Consider the following 9,218-nt stretch of genomic DNA (forward strand, 5'->3'; position numbering starts at 1 on the left):
AGACTCTTACTTTTTACCCAGTTTCCCCACTGGTTACATTTTACATAATTATAATACAATATCAAAACAGAAATTTCACATTGAGACAATATATATGTATAATTCCATGTCATTTTGTCACATATATAGATTTGTGTAACCAACAGCACAAATCTAGATACAGGACTATTCTATGCCATAATAATCTCCCTCATGATACTTTTTTATAATCAAACCAGCAACCGGTTGATCATTCCTAACAGCTGGAACAACCTGATGTATTTTTCATCTCTATAGTTTTGTCATTTCAAGAATGTTATATAAATGGAATCATCTTTGTACAACTAAGTTTTTCTACTCAACGTAATACCTTTGAGGTTCATCCAAGTTTCTGTATGTATTGATAAATAATCGCTTGTTATTTGTTGATAGTATTTCATGGTATGGGTGTCCAATAGTTATTTTATTTTATTGTCTATTTATTTATCAACTTTTAAAAGATTTTATTTCTTTATTTTGAGACAAAGAAAGCACTTGAGCAGGGGGAAGGGCAGAGGCAGAGGGAGAGAGAGACTCTCAGGCAGACTCCATGCTGAGTGTGGAGCCCAATGTGGGGCTCCATCTCACCACCCTGAGATCATGACCTGAGCCAAAGTCAAGAGTCAGTCACTTAACCTACGGAGCTCCTCAGGTGCTCCTGGATATACAACAGTTATTTTAAACTTCTCATCTACTGAGAGACATCTTGGTGTTTTCATTTTTTGGCTATTGCAAATAAAACTGCTATGAACAATTATGTACAAGTATCTGTGTGGACATATGTTTTCATTCCTCAGAGATAAACATGCAGGAGGCCAATTACTGTGTCATATGGCAAGTGCATGTTTAGTTTTTAAGAAATTGTCAAAATGTTTTCTAGAGTGGCTATACCATTCTACATGCATCCCACCAGTGATGCACAAGATCTCATTTATCTGAATCTCAGTGCCATTTAATATCATCCTGTTTCATTTTATTTGAAGTGTTTGCTGTTCTAATAGGTTTATAGTGATGTCTCAACATTGTCTTAATTTGCATTTCTTTGATGGCTAATGATATTGAAAAGCTTATCTTGTGTTTATTAGCCATGCATATATACTTTTCAGTGGAATATTCCTTCATGTTGCTGTTTGCCACATCTATTGTGAGAATGAAGATCTTTCTCAGCAATCAGACTGTCAGCATTCCAGAAAATGTCAACGTCACTCTGAAAGAATATGCTGTGATGGTGAAGGGGCCCACAGGAATCCTTCAAAGGGAGTTCGATCACATCAATACAGAGCTCAGTCTCCTTGGAAAGAAAAGAAGAGGCTCCGAGTTCACAAATGGTGGGGAACTAGGAAAGAACTGAGTACTGTTCGCACTATCTGTAGTCATGCACAGAACATGATCCAGGGCATTGTACGGGGCTTCTGTTACAAGATGAATTCTGTATATGCTCACTTCCCGGGACATCAATGTTGTTATTCAGGAGAATGGTTCTCTTGCTGAAATCCAAAATTTCTTGGGTGAAAAGTACATCTGCAGGGTTTGGATGAGGCCAGGTGTTGCTTATTCAGTTATCTCCAGCCCAGAATGATGATGAGTTACTTCTCCAAGGAAATGACATTGAACTTGAATCAAACTCAGCTGCCTTGATTCAGCAAGCTACAACAATTAAAAACAAGGATATCAGAAAGTTTTTGGATGGTATCTATGTTTCTGAAAAAGGAACAGTTCAGAAGGCTGATGAATAAGATCTAAATTGTTCAGCTACAGAAATAGCAAGTTGCTGGATGATTTTTCAGACTTTTTGTAAATATTTTAAAGATGCAATAAAAACTCTATTGATTTGGGGCTTTTTCTTAAGCCAATAATCCTTTCCAACTATTTGGCAGGTAAACCATTCAGAAGTAAATTGTAGTGTGCTAAGAAGAGTAACAGAAGGAATAGTATAGCTTTTCTTTATTGTTATTTTTGGTTTTTGGTATAATTTCATAGGAGAAAAAAATAAATATTTCTTCATGTTTTTTGCCCATTTTCTATTTGGACTTGTTTGATTTTTGTATTGTTTAATTTTGAGGGTTCTTTATGAGATATAGATAGATATACATAACTATATCTATATCTATCAGTCCTATATACAGTACATGATTATTATATATATAATATATGTGATTCCTTTTGTTGCCTATGTGGTTCACAACTGATTTCTCCTAGTCTATATGAGTCTTTTCATCCTCATTCACTGGGTTTTCTAGACAGTTAAATTTTTATTTTGATGAAGTCTTATTTATCAATTATTATTTTATTGATTGTGCTTTCAGTGTTATCTGTAAAAACTCTTTTTTAAAAGATTTTATTTATTTATTTGAGAGAGAGAAAGAAAGAAAGAGAGAGAAGATGGAGCAGAGTGAGAGGGAGAAGCAGACTCCTTGCTGAGCAGGGAACCCTACATGGGGCTCCAACCATGACCTTGAGAGCATGACCTGAGCGGGAAGGCAGATGCTTAACCGACTGAGCCACCAAGGCACTCCATATGTAAAAACTCTTCCCCAAGTCCTAGATCCTCAGATTTTCTATTTTATCTTCTAGAATTTTGTACTGACTTTGCCTGGTTTTGAAATTGGGTAACATTTGATTTACAAATTTAGTAAGGAAAAGGTTTTGTTTTTGTTTTTTCTGTTTTCTAGAAGAAATACTATAGAATTGATTTTTTTTTTTTTAGAATTGATTTTTAATTCCTTTTAAATTATTTTGTAGAATTCAGAGTCCCTGGGTGGCTCAGTCATTTAAGCATCTGACTTGATTTTGGCTCAGGTCATGATCTCAGGGTTCTGAAATCAAGCATCGAATGGGCCTCCTTACTAGGTGTGGAACCTGCTTAAGATTCTCTCTCTCCCTCTCCCTCTGCCCCTCCTCATCTCTCTCTCTCCCTCTCAGAAAGAAGAGAAAAGAGAAGAGAAGAGAAGAGAAGAGAAGAGAAGAGAAGAGTAGAGTTGGGGCGCCTGGGTGGCTCAGTAGGTTGGGTGACTGCCTTTGGCTTGGGTCATGATCCCAGAGTCCTGGGATCGAGCCCCCCATCCAGCTCCTTGCTCAGAGGGGAACCTGCTTCTCCCTTTTCCTCTGTCTGCTACCCTGCCTGCTTGTGCTCACTCTCTCTCTCTCTCTCTGTCAAACAAATAAATAAATAAATAAATAAGAAAAGGAAAAAGAAAGGAAAGAAAAAAAAAACAAAAAACAAAAAAGATTTGCTAGAATTCTCCAGTGAATCACCAGAGACAGATTTCTTTACAGGGAGTTTTTAAAATTATAGTTTCAATGTCTTAATAGTTACAGGGCCATAAAATTATCTGTTTCATGTTGGATGAGTTGTGTTAGTTTGCATTTTTCAAGAAAGTAGTCCTTTTCATCTAAATTATTCAATTCAGATATGCAGATACTATTATTCCCTTTTTATCCTTTTGATGTCTGCATTGCCTGTAGTGTCTTTGTCATTGTGCTTTTCCGCCCCAGCCCCCACCTTTTTTTTCTTTTTTTCTGGTCAGACTTCCTAAAGCCTTATCACTTTTGTTGATCTTTTCAGAGCTTTTTTTTTCTGTGTGTTTGTGTGTATGTGTGTGTGTTAACAGTCTTTATTTATTTATAGGGATTTTCACGGACTATATTGCAATGCCATCCTAGCAACGACATTTTGTGGGACTGGGTGAATACCTCTAATGCCATCAATAATTATTATCCTGTGTAATGCATCCCAACCAGATGTATTATACCACATTCTATATCATAATAATGAAAGTCTGTATTTTTTTAATTATTCTGTCACATTTTTAAGTCACAGTAAAAATAAAATATTATATCAATAAATGGGACTTTTTCACACAGCAGAAAACATGATTTTTAAAAAACAATTTGTATACAACTCTCAGTATATTTAACTAATGTTTTGATTTATAAAATTATAAGTTTCTTTAAGCTATTTTATGTTCCTTTTTTTAAAGCTCTCAAGTATTTCTGATGAACAGTAATTCTACCAGTGTTTACCTAGTGTCCTTTTAAATAAATGTTAAGGGTATAATATTGTGCAGAATATAATTTTTAAAATTACTATTAATAATCATAGTGATTACAATAATTTTAAACTTAGTTACACAGAATTGCAACTGAAGACTAGATTTAAGTGAGAAAAATATTCATGTTTTAAAATTAACCTGTTTCATTTTCTGTGACAGTAAAATATGGATTTTTGAAAAATATGTATTAATTTATATATTCATTTATTCTCTGTACTATTTGTTTGAAAAAAAATCTTAACCCATTTAATTCCTTTTTTAGAAAACAAATGAAGTACAGGCTGGCAACTTTATGTGTTGTTTTGCTCTTATGTGAATTCAAACCATTGAGTCATAAACTCCTGAAAAACTGTGCCTATAATAGAATGCTGCCAGCAAGATCTGCTATAATTAACCTTTAAATAATAACAATGATAAAGTAAAATAATAGGTTGCATGTGCATCTTGAGTTTAAAAGAATCCTTAACTTTCAGTACTAGATAATGAACATTTCTATTATTCTCAATGAGTTGGGTTAGTAAGAAATCTTGCAACAATCACATTTTAAAACGTTTAGATTTTTGTCTATGTGTTGAAAGCTTTAAGTTTCACAATAAATAATTACATATATAGCTAGTAAGTCATAATCTTATTGGGTTGTAATTGTCATTAATGTTGTTCCTTTAAAAAAAAAATCAAAACTCAAAAGCTGTTTTGTTTTCTTTATGAAGCAGACATTTCATTGTCAAATTTCTGCGACAATTTAAAATACCAGTACATTTTAAGTTTCAAACCACAAAGTGGAATAGGAAGATAAAGCTGTTAGTTAATTCAATCAAAACTTTTCCCTTTGAGATCTGTTTAAGATTCTATTTTTTTTTTCCATTTTAATTGAGTGTGAGAAATTTTCCAGAGCTATTTGCATTCTAATAGATTTCTGGATAAATGCTTAGTTTTCTGCTTAGTTTGTATTTGGAGAAAAAACTTGGGGATTATAAGTAAGGCCACTAACTAAAATCTAGGACCAGCTGTGACTTACAAGGACACCTGCTAGAAAGCACAGATTCACATTAACTGGAGAGACTGGCTCTTAGGGGGTTTGCCCAAAGGAAGTGAGGAGATGTTCTGGTGTTATAGATCCTCCAAATCATATTAATTCTATTATAAATCACTGGCATTAGGATTAATACATAAGAAAACACAAGAAAATACAATTTAAAAAGGATAAATAAGGGGATGCCTGGGTGGTTCAGTGGGTTAAAGCCTCTGCCTTTGGCTCAGGTCATGCTCCCGGGGTCCTGGGATCAAGCCCCACATAGGGCTCTTTGCTCAGCGGGGAGCCTCCTTCCCCGCCCCCCTCTGCCTGCCTCTCTGCCTACTTGTGATCTCTGTCTGTCAAATAAATAAATAAATAAATCTTTAAAAATAAATAAATAAATAAATAAGATCCATATTAGGTATCACTCTTCACAAATTAAATCATTTAGCAAACTTGCGAAATAGAATATCTACATATAAACATAAGGTTTTTAAAAATTTTTATATAGTAGCAATGCTACTGGAAATTAAAATAAAATAAATTAAATTAATTAAAATAATTAAAATAAAAAAGACTATTGATAATAGCATCAACATATAAAATCATTAGGGCTAATTCTGACAAAATGTCTTCAAATTTTATGGGCTAAATTCACAAGATTGATGAAGACCTCAATGAACAGAGAAGTGTATGGGGTCATAAATTGAGGAGACTCACTGTTCTTAAGATGTCAGGTTTCCACAAATTATTCTATCAAAGAAGGTAATTCCACTTACTGTATGATCCCTTCATATCTATTGAGCTTCATAACCATTTCTGCTGTGTACTTGCATTTTAGCCAAAATGATTTTCTTTCGGTACACAAAATTGCTATGGTTCTTACACTGGGTTTTTTTCACCTCTGCATGTCACTTCCTTGCCTGTTAACTCATAATCCTCCAGATCTCTAATAAAATATAATTTCTTCATTGTAGATTTGTTATTCCCCCATGCTAGCCATACATTCTCTTACAGACGCTCATGAAATTCTGCATATTTTCTTTATTGTGCTTCTAATTCTTGTTATTTTACATCTAAGTTAATATTCCTCAATTTCCCTAGAATGTTTTATTAGAAAAAGACTTTGTTTTGACATTTTATTCTCATATAGTAAATAGTCTAATCCAATATAAGGACACAAAAAATATTAGCTGAAGTAAGAATTGAGATCAAACTTATCCTCTATTGGAGATACACACACATACATGCGCACACACGTGTGCATGGGCATACATACATAAATACACCTACATGGAATCTGATGTAAAATTTGATCTATATCTGTACCAATGTAACAAAACAAGGTGTCTCATAGAAACTTCTTTTCTACAGTTGCAATGTTATGGGTGAAGGTTTTATTCTATATCCTTTATGATAACATTTTTACCAAGCTAGATAAAAGTAAATTAGAAAATAACAGAATAATAATAAATTATGTTCAGATATGTATTAACTATACAAAAGAAAACACTTCATAGAAAATCTGTCAATGTATTCCTTGGACAGAATTTGTATGTTTTTGCTGGCCTCACTGAGGACACTTAAATGTGTTTGGACACTGGAGTTTAGACTGGAGATAGTGCCCATTCTCCCTGATAAATTGTTTTATGTATCAAGAATAAGAATTCTTTGTGAATCCAAGGAACTTTAGAATCCCTTATAATTGAAGGTTAACTACCTGTTTGTTTTGTTTTCTGATTCAAAAGTCTTTACATCAAAAGTCTTACAATGGCAAAATTCGGAGAGGAGGATAGTTTCCATGGAAACAACCCCCAAGTGTTTCTTTTTTAAAATTTCTTTTCTTTTCTTCCTGTTCCCATGACGTGTTTTCCTCTAATACTATTATTTTTTTCCTTTTCTTTATCAGTTCTATTCTTTATTTCCATCTCTTACACACTCTAATTTCAATATACTTTTCAATATTAAATTCCTGTGAATAAGATTCCAAGCATTTAACAATATGTAGGGGCTAAAATTCTTATTGTATTTGACTTACATCCTCAATAAGTTGTGGTGAGGCTTGTTCTAAGGTTCTAGGTAAAATTTTTTTAGTTGTCTGTAGAAAACAAATGATATTCTACAAAATTATGTTGATATTTCAGTGACCGACTTTTTAGACTTTACTAACATTTCTTTAAAACACTTATTGAATGTCTCTCACAGTCTATTGATCTATGCTGCTTTTCCTTGCTGATTAATCCAGGCAAGCTTTAAAAAGCTCTTTGAAGAAAAATAGACTTGGAGGACAAAATGAGGTTGATTCACAAGTTGATATTGCTAGAGGATGTAAAAACAGTCTTTCAGTTAAGATACTGCTTATGAAGATTCAGGGATGATTTGACATATATTCCTAAACCAATTTTGTTTTAAAATAATGGTTATTTCAGCAATGCGTGTTTTGATATCTGGAACAAAATGAACACACATATCTTCACATTTTCGCATTCATTATATTGGAACTTGCGACTGGATGTTTTTATTTGATTTAATTCTGAAACATTCTAAAATTCTCAGCACAAAAAATAAGAGCAATCATTTCAATTCTCCTCACTTGTTGCATCTGTGCCCAGTAACCTAAATAGCATAATCAATAATTTTTCCCTCTTTAGACTGATTTTATTTAACTTACTTATTTTTTGGGGGTTATAGTACCTTGCAAAGATTTGTTTGCAAAATAAAAAAAATCAAATATCAATATTGTACATTGTATTAGGTTCTATTCTACATTCTTTGCATATGTCATTTCATTTAATCATCTTAACAAACACAACAGATATGCACTGATAATTCTCCATCTGAAAGTTGATAAAACTAAGACAAATAATGTACTGGTAATTGCCCAAAGTCACACTTGAAAGTGGCAGATCCCAGAGTCACAACAAACAATCTGAATCTATTAAGATTGGATAGTTTTAAGTGCTACACTATAATGCTTCACCCCAAAATGTTACTATACCTTTGATGTTAAATATTTATTAGGCTAAATGGAAACCCTTCCTTCTAATTAATGATTTCAGTTACACTATTAAGGGAAAAATGATGAATCTGTATTGATATATAAATATTCCCCTGAACCTTACGGATAAGCCAATCCTCCCTTTACTGAATCTGAAAACTTTTTTCCTTCCATGTCTCATCAAACCTAAGATTTTTAAGAATTAAAAATTCTAAAAATTTATTTTTACTGCTACATTTCAATGTTAATGACCTTTATGGGTATATCTCTTTACCTGACATTCTATACATCAAACTTAATTTTACAGACAGAGCACAAATTTGGAAATTTTAAAATTGAAAACAAAACAAACACAAAACATTATTCAAAAATAGTAGGATTCTCTCTTCATGGCTCTGGAATAGATTCAACTGAGATGCTCCCTAATATAATTCCATATTCTTCAATTTTGTAAGACCTTAGTTCTTAACTTTTCTGTGATAGTTACTATATTCTAATAGGAGTTTTGGTTTACTATAGAGTCAATATTTAAGACAAAATGACAATTGCCATCATAATTCACAGGTCATTTGTAGATTATTTACACTGAATTTAGGTGATGATAAAAGAAAGCAATATATGAGAACTAGAAGTGAAGATACAGCCACTCATCTAATCATTCATTAAATTCATTCATTGAATAAGCATACAAAGTTAGAACTTTTGCCCTTTTCCAGTTTGGTTTTGTTTTCTTATTGTTGACTTATAAGCATTTCGTATATTTTATATATGCATCTTTCATCAGATAATGTGAGATTCGTCATTTTCTAACTTCTGAATTTTATAGAGATAAATAGTGAGAAAGAAAAGGAGTGAGAGAGGGAGACAGAAGAGAGAACACAAATAATTAAAACACATATCAAAAACACTAAACCAGGGCCACCTGGCTGGATTAGTTGGTAGACCATGTGACTCTTAATCTCAGGGTCATGAGCTTCAGCCCCCAGTTGGGTGTAGAGATTACTTAAAAGAAAATACTAAAATAAAAACAGACTTTTGAATTAAAATATATATTCTAAAAATAATAAATATAAGAACATATAAACTTGCCTGAATTAGATAAATTAATAAAAATGTGTAAATTGACAAAATGGTA

General features: G+C 32.6%; 1 pseudogene; it reads left to right on the top strand.

Annotated features, from left to right (window-relative positions):
* Positions 1-1,168: 1,168 nt before the first annotated feature.
* On the top strand, positions 1,169-1,754 carry LOC111152108 (annotated as a pseudogene).
* Positions 1,755-9,218: the final 7,464 nt, after the last annotated feature.

Source organism: Enhydra lutris, unplaced genomic scaffold (genome assembly GCF_002288905.1).
Source record: "Enhydra lutris kenyoni isolate GAN:26980312 unplaced genomic scaffold, ASM228890v2 scaffoldscaffold27, whole genome shotgun sequence".
In the NCBI taxonomy this organism is placed as follows: Eukaryota; Metazoa; Chordata; class Mammalia; order Carnivora; family Mustelidae; genus Enhydra; species Enhydra lutris.